Raw genomic sequence first — 26459 nt, 5'->3', positions numbered from 1 at the left:
GGATGGGAGGGGGGTGCACCCTTCAAGGCTGGCGCCATGGACTGAAGGGCAGCCATTGTCACTGTGGGGCCCATGGTGAGCCATCGAACAACCATAGAGAAGGGCCCCTCCCCTGGGAAACCCACTGGGAGGCCAATAGTGTTTACCTGGCGATTTCCTCAAATGGCGGTAGCTCCTCCCAACTGGTAAAATGCTAGTGGGGGTGAAAAGTGACTTTTACTTGGGTACCTACCTGGCTTAATTTGCTGCTTGGTAGACAACTTTTCCATTAAGGTTCTCACTGCTGGTAATATCTTGTTGCAGCAGGAAAACATGAGGTTCCCAACCCAATACCTTCAGTCACCAGTTTACATACCCTTCCTGTCTCCCAGCCCATCTGCATTTTAGGCCATTTAGCCACCAGCTTCATGGAGGCAGCTTCTCTGTGGCAACTTAGATTGGGGTGGGGGAGCGGGCATTGAAACCTGAGACTCTATGGCCCAAAAAGGGGTCAAAAGGCTCTATGATCCTAAAAATATTACCCCTCAATCCTGTGGGACTACCGCCCTCAGCCCCCTAAATGTGACTTTTTAAATACCTATCCAAGGGCGTCTCCATTTCAATGTACCATGAGTTTTCCTGCCTGCCTTGGCAGCAACTACCTCTCTAAGTAGCACTGCTGAGACTCCAGAGCTTCTGGCCTTCTGATTGGGCTGGTGTCATCAGGGGCTCACCTTTTTTTACTTATTTCTAGGATGTGGACATCGCTGGCGAGACCATGCCTAATTGCCCTTGGGAAGATGGTGGTGAACTGCCTTCTTGAACCGCTGCAATCCATGTGGTGTAGGTACACCCACAGGGCTGTTGGGAGGGCGTTCCAGGATTTTGACCCAGCGACAGTGAAGGAACAGAGATATATTTCCAAGTCAGGATAGGGAGGGGAACTTCCAGGTGGTGGTGTTCCCATGCATCTGCTGCCCTTGTCCTTCTAGATGTTAGTGGTCGTGGGTTTGGAAGGTGCTGTATAAGAATGTTTGGGAGGTTTCTGCAGTGCATCTTGTAGGTGGTACACACTGCTGCCCCTGTGCATTGGTGGTGGACAGAGTGCATGTTTGGGATGGGGTGCCAATCAAGTGGGCTGCTTTATCCTGGATAGCATCAAGCTTCTTGAGTGTTGTTGGGGCTGCACTCATCCCGGCAAGGGGAGAGTATTCCATCACACTCCAGACTTGTGCCTTGTAGATGGTGGACAGGTTTTGGGGAGTCTGGAGATGTGTCACTCGCTGCAGGATTCTTAGCCTCTGATTTGCTCTTGTAGCCACAGTATTTATATGGTTAGTTCCGTTCAGTTTCTGGTCAATGGTAACCCCCAAGATGTTGATAGTGGGGGATTCAGTGATGGTAATGCCATTGAATGCTGATCCCAATTGGGAGGCCGCCTGTGATAAAATTACTGAGCCGGTCCTGCTGCTGGCAAGTGTGGCCTTGGGACTTGCTTTTCACCCCAACATTGAGCCTTGAAGCCCACGGTAAAATTCAGCCCTGGGTGAGCTATTCTATGAATATGGTTGTTAATCTCAGCATTTACAAATGGATTATCCATTACGTTGAATTATCACTTACTATTTATTCCCTATTGGAATATATATAATTGTTCCCTATGTTGGGAGAGACAATGACCCTGAAATTATACCCAAAGCTATAAAAGTACAATAGGTGCTCAGAGTTTAATGCCCCAGGTGGGGTCAATGATCCTGCTAAATTAGCAGCAACAGAGAGAGGGAGAGAAAACAGAGAAAGATACAAGGCTAATTGTTCACATGTTGGTATTTCGCAACATAATTTAAAGAGTTTTTTTCCTGATATCTGAAAATCAAGATTATCATTTTAAGCAAGAGATTTTGTGAACTGTATTTAACAAGATTTTGTTTTAAAAAGAGTTGAACATTAGCTCATGTTTTAACCCTGCAGAAGGCTAAAGGCTTCAGCACAGGTAGAAACAAACAATCAGATCTCTATTTATATAGCATCTTTCACAACCTCAGGACATTTCAAAGAACTTCACCATCTATGAACTTCTTTTGTTGAAACGTAGTCACTGCTATAATTAAAAATTAAACAGCAGCCAAAAATATACACAGGAAGGCTTCACAACAGCACTGAGTTTGGTGACAAGCTCATCTGTTTCAGTGGTGTTAGCTGATTGACAAATGTTGACTCGGACATAGGGACAGCTTCCCTGCTCTTCTTTGAGTAGTGCCATATGGGATCTTATATATCCACCTGTTCAGGTGGATGGGACCTCAGCTTAATGTTTCATGCAATACAATCTATTGAATAGACAGCATCTGTAACAATGCATTACTTCCTCAGTACTGCACTGGGCATTCACCTAGATTTGCTGCTACAAAGCTAACCTCTTGTGCACCTCTGATTTTAATTGCATCGCTTTGATGGCCATGCCTTCAGCTGCCTAGGCCCTCAACTCTGGAATTCCCTCTTTCATCTGCTTCTTAATACCTATCTCTTTGATCAAGCTTTGGGTTCTTTGGGTTACCTGTACTAATATGTCCTTACGCAGCTCGGTGTGAAATTTCGCTAGTTCCTGGGCAACACCTTGGGACATTTGACTATGTTAAAAATAATATTTAGAGGCAAATTGTTTTAGATTATGTGCTTTGGTTGCTGAAGTAACCTGCTGAATACACACAAGTTCATTGTTATGTGGAAAACATACCCAGCAAAAGCAAATAATGATGTTGATTGATTTTTTTTTTCTCCAAAAAAAGGTTAAAGAAGAAAAGAAAGAGGCCGGGGTTAAATGTAAACTTTTACTCCCCCCTCAACCAGAGCACTGGGAGCAGGATTTTTCGTTCAGTGGGCACCTGCAATCGGCGGGTCCGGGAGTGACTAGGAATGGACCCTTGACCGTGATCGACCCCCGACCGTGATTTCACGCTGACTGCCCAGTTGTCGACCAGCCAGTGTGAAGCACGTGCTGAGAAGCTCAGCGCTGCTGGGGTGGGGGCGGGAGGAGGGCGAGCGCTGAAGTAAGCGTGGGCGCGGGGGACCGCGGAATGAAAGCTCCCTGAAGGCACAGAGCTGCCTCAGGGCTGAAGAATTTAAATGCAATAAAAAAAAGATTTAAAATCTGGAAAAAAAATGCCCATGCATCAGAATTAGTCATCTGAACATATGCAAGATGAAAATTTTGTCCGCATGTTTTTTAAAAATTTTATAACGGAAACCTCATCCCACCCTTCGATGAGGTTTCCTGAAAAATGAAAAGGCCACCTGGCTGACTCGCTCGCCCACCAACTGTAATGTTGGACGGGCAACGAAAAATCTCCGTTAATTACAAACTTAATGGCCTTAAAAGGCCTCTTAATTGTCGGTGGGCACGCTTCCGACTTTTGCGCGTGCTCGCCGACCAAAATATCACGCGAGTGCGCGATGATGTCGGGATGCTCACACAACATCATCACGTGCTCTTTCACACTCGAGCAGGTAGGGCGTGAGCCTACATGCCGAGCAAAAAATTCTGCCCAGGAAGCTGGTTCAACATCTAGGCCTGTGTTTTGTAATTGTGATGTTGATGAAGCTATCAACGCCCGCTGCCATTACTCGGTGAAACAGTAGCAGCTTCTTGTGTCTACAAATGTGGAAATACAGAGGTTATCAGTGACTCCTCCCTTCTGAAATCATACTGAAGTTCTCACAGATGGAAATTAATTATTAATCATTGATTTGACGCAAACTTCCACTTTTTCTATTATTCTCACTGTAAAAACCCTTGGGGCAGAATTTTGCCCTTGGCAGGAGTGCTCGTGGGGGCAGTCGGAATGCCGACCACCGCCCGTGATCGGCACCGTACTGCAAATGGTGGGCCAATTAAGTGCTCGTGGGAGCGGTCGGGTGCCTGCCGACCAAACTATTGCGCGACTGCATGTTCACTTCGGCACACTCAGCCGACGTCAACACACGTCATTTCACGCTCGAGCAGGTCGGGCACATGCCCGCCCACCGAGAGAAAATTTCTGCCCTTGAAAAACTTACGCCATGTTGAATGAGATGTAACTGAGCTTTTAATGTTCTACTTTACTGCTATGCAACCTCTCTAGCCTGTAAAACTAATTTTATATTTGTAGAATGTCAAATTTCTCCTTTGCATACTAAAAATTTCATAGGTTTTTTTAAACAAGACAAATCATGATTTTTTTAAAGAGTTTATGGTATTTCAGGTTCTCCCTTAATCCTACGTGTATGGCCCAATCATTATTTCATTTTCCATGAAATTACAAGAAGTGAATGTTAAAACCTATTGCTCACTTCCTCGTTTGCAGTCTGGGGAGTTCTTCAATGCTGCTTAGCCTGCTTGATGATATAACTCTTGCTGGGCACCAAAGATTCTTAGTTGGCAACAGAATAAAACTACCATCAGGAAAGGTAAAATTCATACCACAGAGATTGCTAGATCTTTGCAGGCAACTTTCTTCTAGGTCAGCAACCAGGAGCATACCTAAATCGCTTACACCAAAACCTGAATCAATATTAAAAAGATGATACGCATGAAATCCCCTTAGTCTGCATTGACGTATGAGCCTAAATTGTGTGCTCAAGTTATGCAATAGAGTTTGAAGCTACAATTTTCTGACTCAAATGCCAACAAAACTTGCATTTATATATAGCAACTTTAATGCTTTTAAAAGTCACAAGGGTCTACACAGCAGCATTTTAAAACAAAAATGACACTGAGAGGCGTGTGGGGCTGTTAGGGCAGATGTAGGTTTTAAGAGCATCTTGGAAGAGGAAAACAAGGTAGAGATGTGGAGAGGTGGGAGCAGGAAAAGAAGCCTTTGCAGATGACTCTCTGGCTATGATGAACTAGATAAGAATGAAACCAGGCAAGTACAATTCCATATAGTTAGCCAACAGCAGATAGGCATTGGGGTAGGATGGTATGATCAACAGTTTAAAAAGCTGCCCACAGGTTAAGAAGGAGGAGGAGGTGTAGTTAACATTTGTCACATGTCATTTGCGGCTTCAATATATAAGCCTTTCAATACTAGAGCAAGTGCAGACACCTGATTGGAGGGATTCACACATGGACTTCCTGGAAAATTGAAAACAGATTTGGGAGGCAACAACACATTCAAGGACTTTGGAGAGGAAAGTGAAGTTGAAGATGTGTGGTAATTTGCAAGAACAGAGGGGTCTAGAGTAGGTTTCTTTGAAGAGAGGAGTGATAGCTATCACAATTCAGATTACAACTATGTTATTACTGAACCAAGGTAGTACTTTGTCAAACGTTCTATGCTATATTAAGATTATTATGGGAACACAAGCACCTCCAAGTTCTCTTCCCAGTCACACAACAACCTGATTGGAAATGTATCACCGTTGCTTCATAGTCTCTGGGTCAAATCTTGAGGTATCTGAACAGGGTAGATTGGGAGAAACCATTCCACTTAACGGAAGAGCCCAGAACCAGAGGACCTTGATTAAGGGTGATTGGCAAAAGAAGCAATGGTAACATGAGGGATGGCATTTTGACGCAGCAAGTGGTCAGGATCTGGAATATACTGCCTGAGAGTGTGGTGGGGGTAGATTTAATTGAAAAGAAAATAATTGCAGGGATATGGGGAAAAGGTAGGGATGAAATCTAGGTGAGTTGCTCTTGGCCTCATTCTGCGATGTAACTGTTCTATGATTCTAAAATCCTGGAACTCCCTACCTAACAGCACTGCGGTCTTACCTCCATTACATGGACTACAGCAGCCAAAGAAGGCGATTCATCACTAATTTCCCAAAGGAAATTAGAGATGAGCAATAAATGCTGGTCTTGCCAATCCTGCTACTGCATCATTTAAAAAAAATACTGTTGGTGGGAAGTTGGCGGTGGGTTGCCAGTTCAGCCTAAACAGTAGAGACATGAAACAGGTGAATAATTTGGAGTTACTCTGAGGAATGGAGGGAGGGGTGGGGGGAGTAAAAGACTACTTGTCCTGTCCTTTCCCCTCAGGAGATTAAATACTTAGAGTCAAGGTTATGCACAAATTGATCTGGGAATTAGTATGCCCAATGCTAACAATAAACCCATTATGTTACTGATAAGCCAAATGGAACCAAGCACTTTACATTTCATTTTCCTGGTCTCTCTGACTGATGGATGTACAAATAATATTCTGGCAGGCACTATATCAGACTAATTTATGAATGAGGCTTGTTAAGGAAAACACTTGCAAAGCAGGAGCAAACACAACATATTTCAGAAGATTTAATCGGGCAAAATAATGGAAAGTTAAAGAACACTTAGCAGTTCTTTGCACAAGATCAGAATAACTCTTTCATATAAGAAGGAACTCTCAAGTTCCTCCATTTGCCTTTACCCAAGTGTCAGTATATAAAAAGGAACTGGTGAAATGTGTAAAGGTGTCAGTTTATATGTCTTGCTGCAAGGCGAGCTTCATATTTGGAGCTGTCAATCAACATCCAGGGACCAGGGATCGGTAACCAAAAGCTCCAGAGCTATATGCAGCTCATTAAGGACTCAAATGCAGCTCATGACCCATTTTTTTCATTATCAATTTTTTGAAAATAGACATCTAAATGTATTTCTAATTAAAAGAATATCAGAAATGTAAAAAATCTCTTTGGTGTTGGATATTTTACCAGATAACAGCTAGAACTCGTGAAAGGTTTAATGACAAACGTGAAACTCTGTTGAAAACTTGCTTGGATCAAAAGTAATATCAAGGTACAGTTGCACTGTTTTTCAAAGCAAAATGATGGCATGCACCATTACATTAGTGGTTTACAAATCGTCTGTCAGCAAATCACACAAATCTCTCACAGACATGGATGGATCAATAAAAAATCCCAGCTGCGGCCCTTGTTTTTATGCTGTTCTGTGACAAAAAATTTTGAGTTGTTACGGGAAACAGAAGTTCGCAACATTCATGAGTAGCTCTGTGCGGAATATTAAAGTTGATAGGTATTTTTTAAACTGATTAGTTTTTAAATTTAATTTTGAAAAAAAAATGGCATGATTAGAGGGGTTGAAATGGCTACAATGACTGTAAGGTGCAGAACAGTAAAAACGGCCACAGGACAGGGCCATCAATGTTTCCACCTGTCCTCACTATGCATGCTTGGCTGAGAGCCCCGACCGATAAAGGCATTGGAATAGCAGGGAATCTGTTCTGATGAGTGAAGTGATTTGTCAACTTTGTTTGATTGATATCTTTCAGTGGTTATAATAAGTTGTTCTTTCTGTAATCTCTTTTATCAATACCTCAATGTTAATCTGGACTAGATGAAGAGGTCAGTAGTGTTTGAAGCCTCTGTTACTCTAAAGATACTCTAATGGTCTGTCTAGTTGACATTGCCTGATAGAGTTGTAGAAATAGCAGTTTTTTTAAAATCAAAGAACATTTCTGAATGGGTACTTTTGTTCTCAGCCGTTGCTATTTATATGGCTTATTGGTTATGTACATACTGCATACTAGATGAACGGGCATGGGAGGGGCATGAGACGGCATTGAATTAACATGGGATGTAAGAGGGGTCATGGGAAGTGGCTGGGGAGCATGTGTTGGATTGGAGGGTATGAGGGGCCATGGAGGGTGGCTGGGGGACCATGAATTGGTATTGAGCTGGCATAAAGGGTATGAGAACCCATGGGGAGTGGGTATGGAGTGAGTGGTGTGAAGGGTGAGGGATAGAGAGCCTAGCTGCTTTTATTGCAACTGAGGCAGGCCTTCTAACCAGCCTGCATTGGCATTCACCCAGCCCCATTGCCGCCTAGGATCTGCCTATGGGGTTGGCAGGCCCCTCTTCATCCTATACACGTTCCACCACCAACCCCCTGCCCCCAATCCTCAACCCCAAGGCAGGTCTACCAACTTGGGAAATTTTCTGACTCAAGTTACCCACCACGGTTGTGAAAATCTAGCCTATGATTGATAACCATCTCCAAATACTTAACTATAATGGACAACAATCCATTATGTAAAGAAAAATTTCACCTTAAGTGTGCATTGTTTTACAATTATTTTCATTCACATTCATCTGCCATTTTATTCAATCTACTTAGATGATCCAGAGCTCTTCGGATAAAAACAAAAAACTGTGGATGCTGGAAATCCAAAACAAAAACAGAATTACCTGGAAAAACTCAGCAGGTCTGGCAGCATCGGCGGAGAAGAAAAGAGTTGACGTTTCGAGTCCTCATGACCCTGTTGAAAAGTCAACTCTTTTCTTCTCCGCCGATGCTGCCAGACCTGCTGAGTTTTTCCAGAGCTCTTCGGATACTACCGAACTCCCCCACACTAGTGACTGGGATGAGGAAAGAAGCCAGAGAGGCAGAGCAAGTTTGCCAGACATTGATGCATTAGCTGTAGGGTTTTTGCTGATCTCCCACATAAGTTATGGTAGGCAATTGGAAGCTCAGTGCTGCAGTATTTAGCATACAACGGAAAAAGTAATTTAGCGCTTTAATTTAGAATCTCTAAGATATGGAGGGAAAATTATCTCTATTCCACGCTAGCTAACAATCACTTTTCAAAAGACTGGTCAATTACAACCTTTTTGCAACAAAAGTAATCCAGGATAACCAGGTTTCTTTCCCGTTGAAGATGATTTCTGAAAACAAATCTGACTTTAATGTTCAAGCACCATGTTATACCAACACAAGCAAGAAAAAACATTTGCTATTTTAAATTTGCAGGATTAGGATTGTTTTGTAGTAAGAATCACTGTGTTCTTAGCAACTCCTATCGACACGCGATTCCATTACGGTAAGAAGCTTGTTAAGGACAATGAAGTTTTGTGCTCAGTGTAAGGAGAAGCGTTAGGGATTTTCACTGTGGCTTTTTATCCAGGGTGCAGTCTTTAATGACTCTTTACTTTGAACATGCCATGATACATGCTGACTTTTGATACGGAGAAACATTAGTTAGGAAGCACAGTTGTGGGCCAGTTTCTTATTGTGTATGCATCTGTCCCCACAATAACTTTCTGACCTTAGTCTTCTCATCGGAATAAAATGATAAGTGGAGGTCATTACCTATATTAATGGCGATAATAGAGCTTTTTGGTGTGTTTTCTTTATTGGAGACTTACAAAAATGTGTCTAAAAGTCTTGTCAATTTTTCATGCTAAATATTAAACAGCAGAATACTTTTCTAACTGATACCGATCAGAAGGATAAGGTGTCTAACCTAGCGAGGGGCTGGGTGTGGGCAAAATTAGATAGATTATTCTCTGGATGAGAGCAGTGAAACAGCTCTCACCCTTCACACAAAAAAAATCGTCAAAATAGCCACTTTGATGAAACTATGAGTAACATAAATGAAAAGATAAGAAAAACTTCATTCTCTCATGACTAGTAAGGGTTAACAAAACGGAAAATGCACAGTCCAAAAGCAGATCTGGTATTCTGTCGACAGCTTTACTATGACGAGGCATTTTAAGTGTATGGCTCTTACCCTCACTGCTGTTTGTTTCCTTTCCATCCAGGGACATTGTTTCCTCCAGTTCCCCTCTAACCTTACAATCCAGATTGATTAAAGAGCTGCTTGAAGGATTTCCAGACCGCTGCTTTGATGGTGAAGAGGGTGATCCTCCACCTCGCAGTTCCTGTAAGAGAAAAAAACTGTCACACTAACAGCTATTTGGAAACATCTGTGGTTTTCCTCTTACACGTATTATTGAGTTCAGCCCCTGATCATTGGAACTGATCATACAACAGCTCTCAGTAAAATAGGCACACAAAAAGTACAGAGCATACCACATTAGTTTCAGCATGAGAATGTCCTGCAGACAAGTTCCTAAGAACACGTTTCTACTGATCAGTTACAGGTTTTTACAAAGCAGGAAGAATGACATCACTGAATAAACAATAGGTAGCGTGTGCTGTGTACAATGTAAAGGCCACCATTTCACTGATCATTCATAGTAATCTAATTTAATTAATTCAAAACTGAGGGGTTCAATTCCTTAACAGAGACTTTTCAACAGTGTACTCCTACCAAAATCAACTTTTCAAAAATTTTGAGCTATTTTAAATCTTAACCTTGTGGCATGATAGATATAGAACTTGCTACTGTACAAATAAACACAGAAGCAAACATTGTACAGTTTGAACTGAACTTTTGGAGCAGCCTTTCCAAACTTACCCCGCTTACCCTGAAAAGCCAGCACAGATGTTTAAAGACAAGTCATGTTTAATTAATTTTTCTTAGCTTTTTGATGGAGTAACAGAGAGGATTGATGAGGACAATACAGTTGATGTGGTGTATATGGATGTCCAAAAGATGTTTGATAAAGTACCACACAGACTTATTAGAAAAGTTGAAGCCCATGGAATAAAAGGGACAATGGCAGCATGGATGCAATGTTGGCTGAGTGACAGGAAACAGAGAGCAGTGGTGAGCGACTGATTTTTAGACTGGAGGAAAATAAACATTGGTGTTTGTGAAGAAAGCAAGAAATTGTAATATTTTTCATCTGCTAATATCACTGTCATTTTTCTTATGTACTGGAGGACAGGCGACTGGGTAATTAGATTAAGAGCCAGAGTGACTGCACAAGTCTAAAGCCAACAGTAAGAAGTGGTTTTAATATGTTAATGACAAGAGGAACTTCAAACAGAGTTTTACATAAAGCAAAGCAGGAGTGTTTTTGAATTGAGTTGTTTCAGTTCAAAGGGGGTTGTAAAAGGTGTAAGGTAAAGATAGGGTAAGTTTGTTTTTACAAGTCTAAGAGCTAGAGTAACAAAACGAGTTTGATCAATTCTGGAAGAAAGCATTTCTGAAAAAACTGGTTGAGATAATTGGGAAATCAAAGTGAAGGAATGCATTTAAGGAAATATTGATGCCTAGGTGGGGGTAGCTGGTCAAATCTCCCAGAAAACAGCAGGGTAGCTGCTGAAATCTCCCAGAAGACAGTGTGAACAAGGCCAGACCTGAAGGCCAAGTTGCTGCCAGCCTCAAAGGACTACCCAAGGAAAAACACTCTGTGTGGTAAAAATTACTGGAATTCTATAGATTTTGAAATCTATAAGGATAATTGCTGAATGGAAAAGGGGACAGTTAGTTCTGAGGGTAGTTAAATTAAGATCTTGTGGAACTGTTTTAAAGTACTGTTTACTGTGTGAAGCCATTCTTGTGTTAAAGTGTAATTGTGATTTTTTTTTGCTTTATTCTTTTAATAAATGTTTACTCTCCTAAAAAAAAATCACCATAACTAGTCGGAGACATCATTTCCTGATTTCAGAATCTCTCCTCATACTATACAAACTGCAAAAACCGTTTTGGCAGCTGTTTCAAGTTTCCCTCTGGGATTTGGGAAGTTCAACATTTACCATCAGCCTCAGGGGTCAGTACCGGGATCACTGCTTTTCTTGATCTAAATTAATGATTTAGACTTGGATGTACAGGGCATAATTTCAAAATTTGCATACAACACAAAACTGGGAAATATTGTGAACTGTAAGGAGGATTGTGATAGACTTTAAGAGAACATAGGCAGGCTGGTGGAATGGGCATTCACATGGCAGAGACAATTTAATGCAGAGAAGTCAGAAGTGATAAATTTTGCTGAGAAGAACAAGGGAGGGGTGGTATAAAATATATGGTACAATTCTAAAGGAGGTCCAGGAACAAATCGTTTAAGGTGGAGGGCGGATTGAGAAAGAGATATGGCAGTCTGGACACTATAAATGAGGCATGGAGTACAAAAGCAAGCAAATAGTAATGAACCTTTATGAAACTCTGGTTCAGCTTCAACTGGAATATTGTGATCTATTCTAGAAGGATATGAAGATTTAGAGAGGGTGCAGAAAATATTTAAAGAATAGTTTCGGGGGTTTCAGTTCTGTGGATAGGCTGAAGAAATCGGTCCTTAGAGAAGAGGAGGTTAACCAGAGATTTAATAGAAGTGCTAAAAATCATGAGAGGGTCTAGACAGAGTAGATAAAGAGAAACTGTTCTCAGTGGCAGAAGGGTTGAGAACTAGAGGACATGGATTTAAAGTGATTGGAAAAAGAGCTAAAGGTGACACGAGGAAAAAATTATTTTACGCAGCAAGTGTTTAGGATCTGAAAGCGTTGCCTGAAAGGGTGGTAAAGGCAGATTCAGTCATGGCTTTCAAAAGGGAATTGGATAAGCACCTGAAAGGACAGAATTTGAAGGGCTACGGGGAGCTGGCATGGACTCAACACGCTGATTGGCCTCCTTCACTGCTGTAACCATTCTACAGGCTGAATTTTACACTGGGGCAGGGTTCCACTTGAGAAGCTCACCCCAAGGCCATTTAACGGCTGTCTGGTTGAGTGAAATGGATTAAATACAGTACAAAGCCATTAGGATAGAATTAGATTGACCTACTCCACACCAGAGTCCATCCTGTGAAAAGAAATCCATAATGTGCCTAGGAGTTCTAAGACAGACTTCTGTGTTTAAGCCTGGAATACAACAGCTAATGCGCTACACCCTAACCTTCTGTGTCAAACCCAAACATCTTAAATGAATATCAGATATCTGGGCTCCTTCGACATTACTTATTTATGCTTATTTATGAATGTGTCACTGGAGGAAGCCATTAACATTTATGCCACGTCTCTTCATCACAGCAATATAGATGCGCCATCATTTTCTGAATCTGTATTAATGAACTTATGAACGGAGCATCTCGCACAGTTGATTTCAGTTTCAATGAAACCATGTATGCCCAAACAGATGGTGTAGCCATGGAATTCTCTCTAGATCCAGCACTGGCTAGTATTTTCATTGGTTTCCACACGAACTGTGTTGTTGATAGAATGAGCTCTAACCTCCTACACTGTGCATATTTCTGATATGTAGATAATACATTCGTGATCTTTGACTCTGCATCTGTGTGTACGGATTTTCTTACACACCTTAATACACTCCATCCTGTGCTCAAATTCACTTTTGAGATAGAACAATCTAACTCACCCTTTCCTTGACGTGCTAGTTCAGCAATCTGCCAATGGGTTCTCCACTACTGTCTACCGCAAGCCTACCTTCACCAGTCAATATACACGTTAGGATTCGTATAGCTCCACATGTGATAAGATTGGCCCCATCAGCAATCTTATAAATAGGGCTCTAGCCATTTGCTCACCTTGCAAGCTTGATGCAGAAATAGGGCACATCAAAACTATCCTGCAGGACAATGGCTATTCTGATCAGATCATTGTTCATTGTGCATTGCACAAACTCGCAAATGGGCCAAAGGCTGCCACATTCAGACTTGAAAAGTGCCCATTCTACCTCAAATTACCCTGCAAATATCTAAAAAATTTGAACAACAGATTAAGCAAGCCATTTCATGCTGCTCCTATGCAGTGGCTATACGAGTGGCATTTTCCATTAACAGGATGCTGCCGTCAGTCCAAAAAGACATTCTGCCTACCATATAATTGGGCAATGTCATGCATGAATTTTATTGTTGGTGTGATGCCAGGTACATAGGCCACACATCCCAATGATTGGTGGATTGAATCAAACAGCATGTTCCTTTAGTTGTTTGTAATAGGCAAAGAACAGACTGTACTCAACCAGCCCAAGCTTTAAAACCCCAAACAAAATGTCTACTGTTGGACGTGATTTTGCGATTGGGCAGCACTTGCTAATCAATCCTGAGTAAGCTAATAGTTACACTAACAACAAATTTAAGATAATCAGTCAAGCTCATAATGTGACTCATTGACACTTGTTAGAAGGAACATACATTCATATGCAGGGACCCGTTCTCTGCAAACAAAAGGACGAATTATCTGGGAGCTTGGGAGCCTATAGCTCCCCCATTGCTTTCTCCATAGCTCCAACTGCTCAGCCAATCAGAATCAACTTGCCAACCAATTAGCACCTGCTTTCTCCTGTAGAGTAACTTGTTGTGATCGTTTGAAGTTTGGCATTATTGCATTTGTCCTGATGAGTGTAAGACAAAATGCTTTGACAACATTTCTCTATTTTCGGCAATAGACAACTATTCATATTGCACATTGTTGTACAAATCAAACAAGAAATTTATAATTTTATCAATTGCAATAAAAGAAAACTGAGAAGAGCCATAAATATAAAAACCATTATAGTAGTTATATTGCTTAATGTATAAAAGATGTTTTCTTTCATAAGCATTGTTCCTGTAATATAACAGAAAGACAAAAATCAACATTACACCATGTATAAACTCAGCAGTTAACAATATCACAGTAGTCCTCACAGCTATTCGGTGACAAGTGTGAGAAGTTAAGCTTTCATCAATATCTTTGTATTTTGTTGTGCTATGTTAATTAGAAGGCTGAATACACTGTAGTTAGTACAAATTTTCACATAAGCTGTAACTGCCAACATGATAAACACTAAACTCTTCATTTAACTAAGTAATTACCCAGCATTAGTTCTAAATTTGAAGCCAATAGCGATAATGATATTTGACCCAGCTCATACAAGAATAGAGAAGAAAAGCAGTGATTTTGTGCATTTGTTCATAAAATTTTCTCATTGATGCCCATCTACATCATTATTGTTCTTCAAGCCAAGCTTGAAGGACAATAATGAAACAAGAATACCTTCTTCCTTGATTGAAAATAATCAAGCAAACTTTTAATAGCCATTGAAATATGTTTACAATAATTAACTGCCAAAGAAATGGATCAAAAGCAAACTGGACTCCTCCTTTACAAATCAATTATTTAATTATTTAGAGGGGAGGCAGTGGCATTATCACTAGGCTAGTATTCCAGAAACCCAGGGCAATGCTCTGGGACCTGGGTTTGAATCCCAGCACAGCAGATGGTGAAATCTGAATTCAAAAAAAAAAATCTGGAATTAGAAGTCTGAGAAAATGTTAATCTGAAATTAAAAGTCTCAAAACTATTGCCAATTGTCATAAAAACCCATCTGGTTCACTGATGTCCTTTAGGCAAGGAAATCTGCTATCCTTACCTGTTCTGGCCTACATGTTGCTCCAGACCCACAGCAATATGTTTGACTCTTAAATGCCCTCTGAATAAGGGCAATTAGGGATGGGCAATAAATGCTGGCCTAGCCAGTGATGCCCACATCTCATGAACAAAAAAAAATGTGGTTTAGTCAGTAACTTACAATATTGCCAAATACATGCCACAGGATTGTAGTGCATCACTGTCGAACACCAATAAAACCATCATCTTTCTAAGTAGAACATAGCTAACATGATCCTAAGAAAATTGTAATTGGAATCAGCACTTATTTATTATAAGTATTCCCATTATCCTATATTTATTTTAGTTGGTCATAATACTTAACCAAGGCCTCTACTTACATAAAATCCATCAAAGAATCAACAAAATTGAATGGTGCCTGTGTGTCCAATAGAAGCACATACAGTGACACTGAGTGTTGATGCAAAGCTTCTAGGCTTTCTGTTTAGTTCCTTTATTACTTGCTGATATGTTTTCAAACTAGAATATGAAACAAGAATTCACTTTCTCTTCCTTTGAGATTTATTCCACATACACACTAATTCAACACACATTTTCCCAGCTGGTACCATGGAATTCTGTTCCTAAGAGTCATAGAGTCATAGAGGTCTACAGCACAGAAAAAGGCCCTTGGGCCCATCGAGTCTGCACTGGTCAAACAAGTACTTAACTATTCCAATCCCATTTTCCAGCACTAGGCCCATAGCCTTGTGTGCCATGGCTTCACAAGTGCACATCCAAATACTTCTTAAATGTTATGAGGGTTTCTGCCTCTACCACCCTTTCAGGCAGTGAGTTCCAGATTCCCACCACCCTCTGGGTGAAAGAAATTCTTCCTCACATCCCCTCTAAACCTCCTGCCCCTTACCTTAAATCTATGCCCCCTGGTTATTGATCCCTCCACCAAGGGGAAAAGTTCCTTCCTGTCTACCCTATCTATGCCCCTCATAATTTTATACACCTCAATCATGTCCCCCCTCAATCTCCTCTGTTCCAGGGAAAATAACCCCAGTCTATCCAATCTCTCCTCATAACTAAAATTCTCCAGCCCAGGAAACATCCTGGTAAATCTCCTCTGCACTCTCTCTAGTGCAATCACATCCTTCCTATAATGTGGATTCCATAACTGCACGCAATACTCTAGCTGTGGCCTAACCAGTGTTTTATACAGTTCCAGCATAACCTCCCTGCTCTTGTATTCTATGCCTCGGCTAATAAAGGCAAGTATTCCATATGCCTTCTTAACCATCTTATCTACCTGTCCCGCTACCTCAAGGGACCGGTGGACATGTACACCAACGACCCTCTAATCCTCAGTACACCCCAGGATCCTACCATTCATCGTGTCTTCCCGTGCCTTGTTTGTCCTGCCCAAGTGCATCACCTCACACTTACCCAGATTAAATTCTATTTGCCACTGATCAGCCCATCTGACCAGTCTGTTTATATCCTCCTGTAATCTAAGGCTATCCTCCTCACTATTTACCACCCCACCAATTTTCATGTCATCCGTGAACTTACTGATCAACCCTCCTACATTCAAGTCTAAATCGTTTATATATACCACAAACGGCAAGGGACCCAACACTGTTCCCTGTGGAACCCCACTGGACACAAGCATCCAGTCACAAAAACACCTTTCGACCATCACCCTCTGCTTCCTGCCACTCAGCCAATTCTGGATCCAATTTGCCAAATTGCCTTGGATCCCATGGGCTCTTACCTTCGATATCAGTCTCCCATGCAGGACCTTATCAAAAGCCTTGCTGAAGTCCAAGTAGGTTACATCAAAGGCATTGCCCTCATCTACACACCTGGTCACCTCTTTGAAAAATTCAATCAAATTGGTTAGACATGACCTCCCCTTAACAAAACCATGCTGACTGTCCTTGATTAACTCCTGCCTCTCCAAGTGTAGATTAATTCTGTCCCTCAGAATTGCTTCCAATAGTTTCCCCACCAATGAGGTTAGACTGACTGGCCTGTAGTTCCCTGGTTTATCCTCCACTGAGGTTAGACTGGCTGGCCTGTAGTTCTAAGCTTTTGGCAATGCTAATATGAAACTAGCTGAATAGAGATATAGAATAGTAGCTTGAGGCAATTTGCTTTCCACTGCAGTTTGAGCTTTTAGTCCAAATTTCTTTTCCAAAGGCTATGTAGTACTTCGTATGAACAGACCCAATAATTCACAAATGGGAATTGTGCTTCTTTCGGCTCTGCACTTACAGAAACAAACACAGCCTAGATTTGATGACTTACCAGACTGCAGGGAAATTATATATTGGCTTTTACTTAAGATTCCCGTTGAATGGTATTGGTTACAGAACATGCCTATTAAGGAAGTCTTTGTAGTTTTCTGTATGTTGTAGGGGTTCCCCTTTTTCCTCAGAGACGTTTCCCACACTCAAGTTCGTGGCACCAGATTCACAAGTGTATGGCTTGAACAGGATGACCAGCGAGACAAGTTCCTTCTGATAAATCACAATTGCTTTATTGAATCACCCACAACCCCACAGTACAAAACCCAAAATTTAAAACAACCTATTCCCTGTACCCAACACAAAGTCACCATGATTTGGTTAAAACTTACAAAAACACAGGCAAAACACCACATTCTGTCCTGAAACCTTAAGGAAAAAAAACCCTCAGGCTAATATCACCAAGATATGGCTGAAACAAGTTACAAGGTACCAGGAAAAACACCAATTTTTCATCCCAAACCTTCACAAAACTCTCAGACCAATATCACTATAATTTGCCTGAAACTTACAATCCCCAACATGGCTGGTCTGTCCGGTGTTGACTGTAGGCCTGAGTCAAGGTGACCAAACTTGACCCCTCTTCTGACTGCAGCCCAGATGCTCAGGTCTGCTCTGCTGTTATAATAATTTAACTCAGCCATGTCAAAACATATTTCCTGTTGTTCCAATATCCATTTAGTTGATTCCATGCAAAGTCCAGACAAATGTCAACAGCTCCTGTTGGTTGAAACAATATAGGGTTTTCCATGGAAGATGTATCCAGACAAATATTATCAGTTCTCATTGTATGAGCAATTCTTCTGCTGTTTGAGGTGGCACAGTAACAGCACAGTAACAGAACTGGCTCCAAATTGATGAGAGTTTGAATGACCCTATTCCAGTGTTGGGTGAATAATTCCTTGAGTGTATTGTATTGACGATATGTCCTTTGTGCCATTGTATTGGGTAATCAGAGTTCATGATCACGTTAGTCAATGTCCCAATTAACTCCTTGCTGCCCAGCCCTGTACTGCTGACTGCAGCTTATCTTTTTGAAATTTATCATTCCAATCATGAGGTCAAAACATGTCCATGAGTTTGAAATTATGTTCCATAAATTTCCCAGTTGCAGGGGATTTCGATCCTACAATGTTAACAGCAAGTCTTTATACATTACTTGCAACTATATACAAGGAGCTGTCTCCATGTCTAGATCTTAACATGTCTCTGGCTAACACCACACTGATCCTAGCTCTAGGTCATGTGCCTTCTTACATCACTGTGTGGGCGGTACTGTACTCAGTCCCACATTAACCTTATATATACCAGACCCTTATACTACAATTACAGCAGCATTTTCTATCACATCACGTTTAGAAAGAACAAAAATGCCAGATCAAATCCATATAGAGGTTAAAATCATGATAGTGTTTATTTATACTTCAAGAATATTTAGAACCTTAAGAAAAAGCAGATCACAAATACACATTGGTATCTTTGAAAGTACAAGCAGTTAGAATTTTCACTTAAGGAACATCATGCAGATCCAGCTTTTCTGCAGAATAAAAAATATTCACAAAACGTTCAAATGACTGTTCTGAACAATAATCACTCCTTTAAAGTTTTATAAAGCTATTTCTCCATTCATTCTGTTGCACTAATTTGTAGATTCCACAGGGCATTTTATTGTGAAACTACTTAATTTATTTTACTCTTCACCTGCAGAAGTGGACATTAAGATTGAACTTAACCACAGGAAGGGAGATCATGACCGACCCTAACGCGTTCTTACTGATGAGAATTCCAAGCCATTTAGAAGTCTGGGTCTCATTTCAATTCCACTGGTGAGCTGAGGCACCAAATGGATCCCCTGAAATCAGGTGGCTCCCATGCTGAGCTGGCCAATTGTTGGAATCTGGGAGGGAGGTAATCATGAAAAGGGAATGACTCGGATGGCTGGGCTCCAGCCTAGCCACCATCAAAGATAAAGCCTGACATTTCCTAAAGCATTAGACTAGGGCATTGGTTAGGCTACTCATCATCTGGTTCAAATGAACAGAGTATGCACGGTATACACTATGTCCATTTGTACCCCAAAAATTAAAATCTATGACGTGCAGAGAATGCATGAGTTACGAGTCTCTCACTTAATTCAGGTAGTTATCCATGCCGTCCTTGTAAAGATCTTGCCAATCAGACATCGGGAAGATTTCGAGCAAGAATGAAGTACAGCATCCTGTTTTCAGGTCTGCTACTGGCCCATTACCACCCAGTGGACTGAGCTGAATCGGCCCTACTGCCTCCAACTTTCCCTTGTTTGAATAAGTGCCTGAATTGTATTCTGCAAATTTCCAACTGCACAATAAAGCTCAAGAATGTACTGCGTACTGCAAGCGCAAGTCTGCATCCTACTGTTCTCTGGCACAATATGTTAGAGCATCACTAAATGTTCTCATAAAAGTTACTGAACAACAGCATAAGCCATTCTAAACAATTATTATTGTTAGACTTGATGGGCTGGATTTTGTGCAGGTGGAGAAATCTTGCCAGCAGAGACAAAAGTGGGAGGCAACCCATGCTTCGGCCGGTAACAGGACTTGCAGGTATATTTCCAGCGTTGGGTAATTAAATGGCTGCCTCTGGGGCTGGCACGATTGTCCTGAGAGAGCTCATGGCAACCAGGTGCTCCTCCATGAGCTATGAAGTGCCCAAAAAAGGAGGTCCCTCCCCACCACCCCCCCCCAGCCCCTGCTGGGAGGCCGTCAGGCTTCAAAATGTCTGTGGAGGCAAGAAATAATCCTTAATTGGCCACTTAAGTTGCTCAAGTGGGCTCCCAGCAGGCAGCTGATGTCACTTTATCCACTGTTGGCAAAATGGCATGGAAGCGGAAAGAAGTCAGGCATGCCATCCTAATGCCTTGCCATGCCATTTTTCCAGACATCTCGCCTCCCAGCCCATCATCAAATGGCTGGTAAAGTTCCAGCCAATAAATCTATGGACAGAAATGTTTCAAACATTCTTTGATAGTTAAGAAATTGTTCATCATTAACCTACTAGAGTTTTAATTTTGCCTATGTGTTATTTAAGTATGGCTTACTTCAAATAGTTAGTTATTAAAAACAGTCAGAAAGAAACTGATTACGTATGTCTTGTATAACCTTACTATGAGCAACAGGCAGCAAGTTTTTTAATCCTCTTTCCCTTTAGTTCCTGTAGTTTCCTCTAAAATATCTGACATAACATGACCTGATTATGATAAATGGGTTCCATTTCCCATATGGTAGCGCTCACTACCACCCCACCACACCTCCTCCCATCACAAAATGATATGGGGCTCCTCATCCTCACTTTCTACCCTGCCAGCTTCTGTATTTAACCAATCATCTTCTATCATTTCCTCCACTTTGAACATGATTCTACCACAAAATATATTTTCCCTCTTTCACAATTGTGTAGAGACTGTCCCCTCCATGACACCCTAGTCCACTCTTCTATCACTCCCAACACCCTGTCCTTACCTTGGCACTTTACTTATCATATAAACCCACTAGTTGTCTTTCAAAAGAGCCAACACAGGTACAATGCACCAAATGGCTTCCTTCTGTGATGAATCATTCTATTGTTTCTATGTAACACCTCTCAACTCACTTCATCCTACATCACAATCCAGGACCCCAAACATTGTGTTCAGATGAGACAGCAACTTAGTTGTACTTCCTCAAAATTAGTATACTGTACCTTGTATTCACTGCACTTAAAGGAGGTTCCTCTACAATGGGCAGAATAAACCTAGATTAGGCAATCACATTGCTGAACATCTCCAAGCACAATCCTAAGGTCCCTGTTGCTTACCACTTTAATTCTCTGTCTCATTTCCATTCTGACCTCTCTGTCCTTGGTCTTCCACAATATTTCAGTGAAATTCAATGGAAGTTCAAGGGACAGCACCTCACCTTTCTACTTAGAAGTTTGCCACATCTGACATTAATATGGATGCCAAACCTTAACCAAAGCCCTTTTGACTCTCTTACTATAGATGCTGGTAAAGTTTTCCCCCTCATTGTTCCTTCTTATAAGCTGTTCATAGGTACTACTTTCTGCTTCTGATGAAGAGCTATGCACCTAAAACATTAACTCCACCTCTCTCCACAGATGCTCCAATTGACTTGCTGAGTGTTTCTAGCATTTTTTGTTTATGTTTCAGAACTAGTTGCATGTGTTTCGTGCAAAGTGACAATGAAAGTTTTGTGAAAAAAAAGGGCAAGCAAAGATGTGTAAGTGAGCAAAGTAAATGGAAAAACAAACTCAAACCTCAGACAATTCTTGGCAAGATACATTTCAGAAAGGGCGGAATTTTACGCTGGCAGGATTTTACAGTCCTGCCGAAGTCAATGGACTTTTGAATGGCTCACTGCATTTTACGGCTCTGCCCCCCTCATGATGGGGTCATAAAATTCCGCCCGAAGAGAACTTATTTATGATTAAACTCGAACCAATGGCTTGGCAGTCTGAGGAACAAGGTCTCTCTTGCAGTTTGTAAACATTCCCTACTGATGAATTCCATGGGCTACTATTTTGGTATGTAGTGAATGGAGGGAGTTAAAGATAGGAAAATGTGAGCAACTGTACACTTCAAACTGTCATACATCTGGCAAGAGTTTCTAGTTCATCTTAACCAGCTTTCCAACTTATCTGAAAATTACAGATTGCCATATAAGCCAATCAGAAGAGTATGTATACACAAATAAATAATATACATATGTACAAGCTCAATGAATTTATCCAGTTGAATTATACAGACTAAGCAGTCACAAGTTTGACCATGGGCGGAATTTTCTGTGCCCACTGGCGTCGGGCATGTTCGGTGGCATGAGCAGACAATATGGTGAGAAGGGCAAAAATCGGTTTCACGACGTCGTGAAACCAGTTTGCGATCGTCCACTCAGCCCATTGAAGGCGGGCCGCATTCCCCACTATCGGGAACCTCATTGTAATACATCAGTGTATCACTATAAGGCCAGCCCACCGGACTCATTCCCCCACCTCCACCGGATTGTCCATCCACACTAGCAGGAAAACACGCTGGTGCAAAACACATCTTCACAACTGTGATGTGCAGAAGCCGGGACTACCACCAGGGCCTTGCTCACATTGCAGACATCCAAGGACCAGAAGGTGTTGGAGCCCGACAGCAACAGCACACTAGAGGAATATCCATGGCATGGTAGGTGGATTCTCGTGGACAAGGCTCTGCTGTGAAGCAGCTCAAGGAAGCTGGAAAATCACCGTTGATGCTCACAACGGATGATGGTCGAGGGGGTGGGAGAGGAAAGCCAAGGCTCGACTGGGAGAGGATGAGGTGTCAAGGGCGTGAGGTTGGGAGGGGGGAATGAAGATGTTGGGTGAGTGAGGTTGGGAGGGGGGAATGAAGGTGTCAGGTGGGTGAGGTTGGGAGGAGGGAAGGAAGGTATCGGGTGGGTGAGGTTGGGAGCAGGGGAATGAAGGTGTCAGCAGGCATGCGGTTGGGAGGGGGGGAATGAAGGTGTCGGCGGGTTTGAGATTGGGAGGGGGGGAATGAAAGTGTCAGGGGGTGGGAGGGCTAATGGGGGGTGGTGGGGTGAAGGGGTTCCTGGGGGAAAGGGGTCCGGAGATTGGAAGGGGCCCAGAGGGGGGGGAAGTCCAGGTGAACGTGCAAGGGAGGGGTCTGATGGGTCTATGGGACTGTCTCCTGGGAGTGAACTGAGGGTGGGTATTGTATGGGGAATGGTGAGAATGGCCAAGGGCAGAGTGAGGTGGGAGGGTGGCTGGTGGGCACTCGGAGGCAGACATGGACCCTGGAGGGTGGGAGAGTGAGGGTTCGACAGTAGCAGTAGAAGAGAGGGCGAGGGTGGCTGGTGGGCACTCGGAGGCAGACATGGACCCTGGAGGTGGGAAGGAGGAGGTTGGGGAGGTTAATGTGGATCGGGGTAGGATTTTTGGGAAGCAAGCTGCACGTTCACCAGGACATCCCCAAAGGAAAAGGGTTGTGGCTGGTAGGTCATGGAGGGAAGATGAAAGGTGATGCCAGGGGGGTCAACTGTGATGGAGGAAAGGAAATGGGTGACTGGGGAGGGTGAGGGACGGGGGAATGAAAGTAAAAGCGAAGTAGCACTATGCTGTCCAAATCGAAAGTTAAATGAGAGTTGTGGTGGGTGAGATCAGGTGCTGCATGGGAGTGCGATCAGTAGGTGGGCAAAGATGCAAGTCAGCTCAGATTGTCAACTGAAAGCGAACCCCAGAAGGCAGATTGAAAATGCTCAGCACATTGAGATGAGTGTGAAACGGGAAGGATCCGTGTGCGTGGGAGAATGCTTGCAAGAGTTTCTGAAAGGCCCTGCTACACACATACTTGTCCCTCCAGAATCACTCATGGGTCGGCTGCTCCCTCTGTGGTGACAGAGGACGAGGTTGAGGGGCTCACAGGCAAAGAGGACTCGGAGGGCGTGGACAGCCTCTGAGATTCCTGAGTGGGTAACCCAGGGGTGTCCAGCTGCCTCTCCTCCTCCCTTCGGCTGCCCGAGGGCCCTGGCCTGATTCATTGAGGGAAAGGAGCACCTAGCGAGATATCAAGGTGCCCCGTTTCCCTCTCGCATTGCCACTACAGGAAATAACCCATGGCTACCGCGATGGAGTGCAGGTGTCCGCGCATCTCCACGTTCTGCTGGACCAGGGTCTCCAAGGCATCCACCATCCTCCCTATGAGAACTTCATACGCGTACATGTGGGTACCACTTCAACAGAGGGCAGGTGGCCGCACTCCTCTGTCTCGCGACTCACTCTGTTGAGGGCTTCCAACAACTTTGCGTGATGTTCCCAAGCCTTCTACTGACTCTCCGGGATGAGTTGGAAGCCCTAACCAAGAGGTTCATCATCTGGCTCAGACCTCACAGATGCCTCTTCCCCAGCAGTCCTCTGAGTGCTGGGAAGCTCGGCTGAACCGGCCTCAGCCTGCTGCAGATGCGTGTCCATGAGGTGACCACAAGATTGTGAACCTGAGACTGCTCTAGATCTAGGTCCCACCAAGGTGTGTGTCTCTGTGCTGGTGAGGGGTGTGGGTATGTGCTGTGATGGGTCTTCCAGGCTGCTTATTTCCAGCTCTTCAATGGAGGAGGTGTCCTCTTGGCTAGAGGTGAGGACATGGATGGAGCTGAGGAACTGATTGGCTGAGGGTGTCAGTTGCTTGGCAGAGCTCCCTGTGAGCCAAAGTAGAGGTATGTAGTGCATGACAGCAGAGTCAAGATCAGGAGAGAGAGCACTCACTGTTGTGTTGAGAGAGGGATAAAGTGGTGCAGGATCCTCAGGTGGATGTTCTCAGCCAATCTCACCGTTGCTGCAGCCAGGGTCCACATCCTCACCAGTCAGCTCGATGGCACGCTCCTCGAAGTAAGTGAGGGGCCTAATGTGTGCGACTCCACCCCCCCATCTAAGACCACTCCCCCTGCTGATGTAAGCAGGTTTCTTCTTCAGGACATCACGGCGGGCATCCACTCAAAAGCCACTCAAGGGATGCGTCACAGAACCTGGGGACTGCAGTCTTCTTGCCTTTTGGGGCCACCCTGTCTTCGGTGCAGTAGCCATAGGTTGGGAGCACAGAGAAGTGTTTGCTCGGCTGGACATTAAATATGGCGCCTGGCGTGATGAAGTGGCAAGGTGATGGCGTGGCAGGTGAATGAGAGCCCGCCTGCCATCGAAATGACGTGATTCCCAGAATGCATAATGAATGCAGTGGGTTTCGGACGATACGGCCTGAAAAACTGCCATTGCAGTCAGCAAGTAAAACGTCATTTTACCCATCCGCTACCACACTTTGTGCAAATCTGGGACAATTCTACCTCATGTCTATATGGAACTCAGAGAGATGCAGGTGATGTTACAATTAAGCTGGGCACCTTAGGTTATGGAGAGAGAAAAGAAATCAGGCTAGGACAGGAGAATTAGGTTCTATGACGTCCCCAATTCCTGATAACCTACTCATGCTCACTGTCAAGGTTCAGTTGTAATCAATAGACAGCCAGCTACCATGGAACCATAACCTAATAAAGGAGTCAATGTCCTCAGGACATGAGGGGAGAGGGAGAAAACAAGAACTGCTTGTTAATACTTAGTCACTGCCAAGAAAGTTTCATTCAAAATGTCTGTGATGGAGTCTTGCTGTAGAGTTATCACAGCTATCAAGTCAGTTGACTGTTTTGCGAGATACAGCCACATGCATACAATATTCCTGGTTATTCAATACTGATACTATATCTGCCTATTCAATATCTATTCAATACTATATCTGCCATGGCTATTTCTTGTTAATTAATGAACTGCCCAAATAGATACTTTCCATTAATCAGCTTCAGATCTATAGCATTACATGTAACATTTAATATTGTAGATAAAACTCTATTTAGTACTCTTTCTGCTAAAAGAATGTTGTAATTACAGCAGATCAAATACTAAACCATACTCCAGCTAAAATTGAAAATTACAATAATTAAATTGAATCAGTGAATATTTTATGGAGACCTCAGCCATCAAAATAAAAACACCCTGAAATAGTGTACAAAGGAGAAATATTAATGTTGTGTTGATTATTTAAATATTATACACGGATTAGCCATTTAAATATTATAATAAGGCTGTGCTTCAGATTTTAACATCATTTTAAATTTAAGTCTGGCCAGTCAGGTATCCTGGGCATCAGGAAATCCGGCAGCTAAAGCTAAAGATTGCTTTGTAGTGAAGTTAATGCATTTATAGCCCTGCTTGTGGCCAAAGAGGAGCAGGAATGCTTCCTCCCAGTTTACCAAGCTCACCTATTTCCCCATCTATAATTAGGGCCCGCTGGGATCAGAGAACAGAAACCCCTTTATTTCCAGTAATTGATGATCACCTCCACCACCTCCCGCCACATTCCTACTAGTGCAACTGCAGGGTCCCTACTTCTCCTGAGCTGCAGCCTACTCTAAAGCATTCCTGACCTGACAGGAAGCTAAGCCTGTCAGTAAGGTTGGTTCTCAGGTAGGGAACCTGTTGAGGGAAAAAAACCTTTGTAACGTTAAAACTGTGCAGTTTTCAATAAAATTCCTTCACTCTGCCTCTCCCTCACAAAACCCACCCCAATATGCATCAGGGTATATGGTTCCATTTAGCTGGTGACCTAGATGGAACCACAGCCTACAGCAACTATCAGTGCATTGTCATAACAAAAATCTAGGGAA

This window comes from Cetorhinus maximus, chromosome 11 (genome assembly GCF_964194155.1).
Source record: "Cetorhinus maximus chromosome 11, sCetMax3.hap1.1, whole genome shotgun sequence".
Classification (NCBI taxonomy): Eukaryota; Metazoa; Chordata; class Chondrichthyes; order Lamniformes; family Cetorhinidae; genus Cetorhinus; species Cetorhinus maximus.
Note: the sequence above shows the minus strand (reverse complement) of the source record.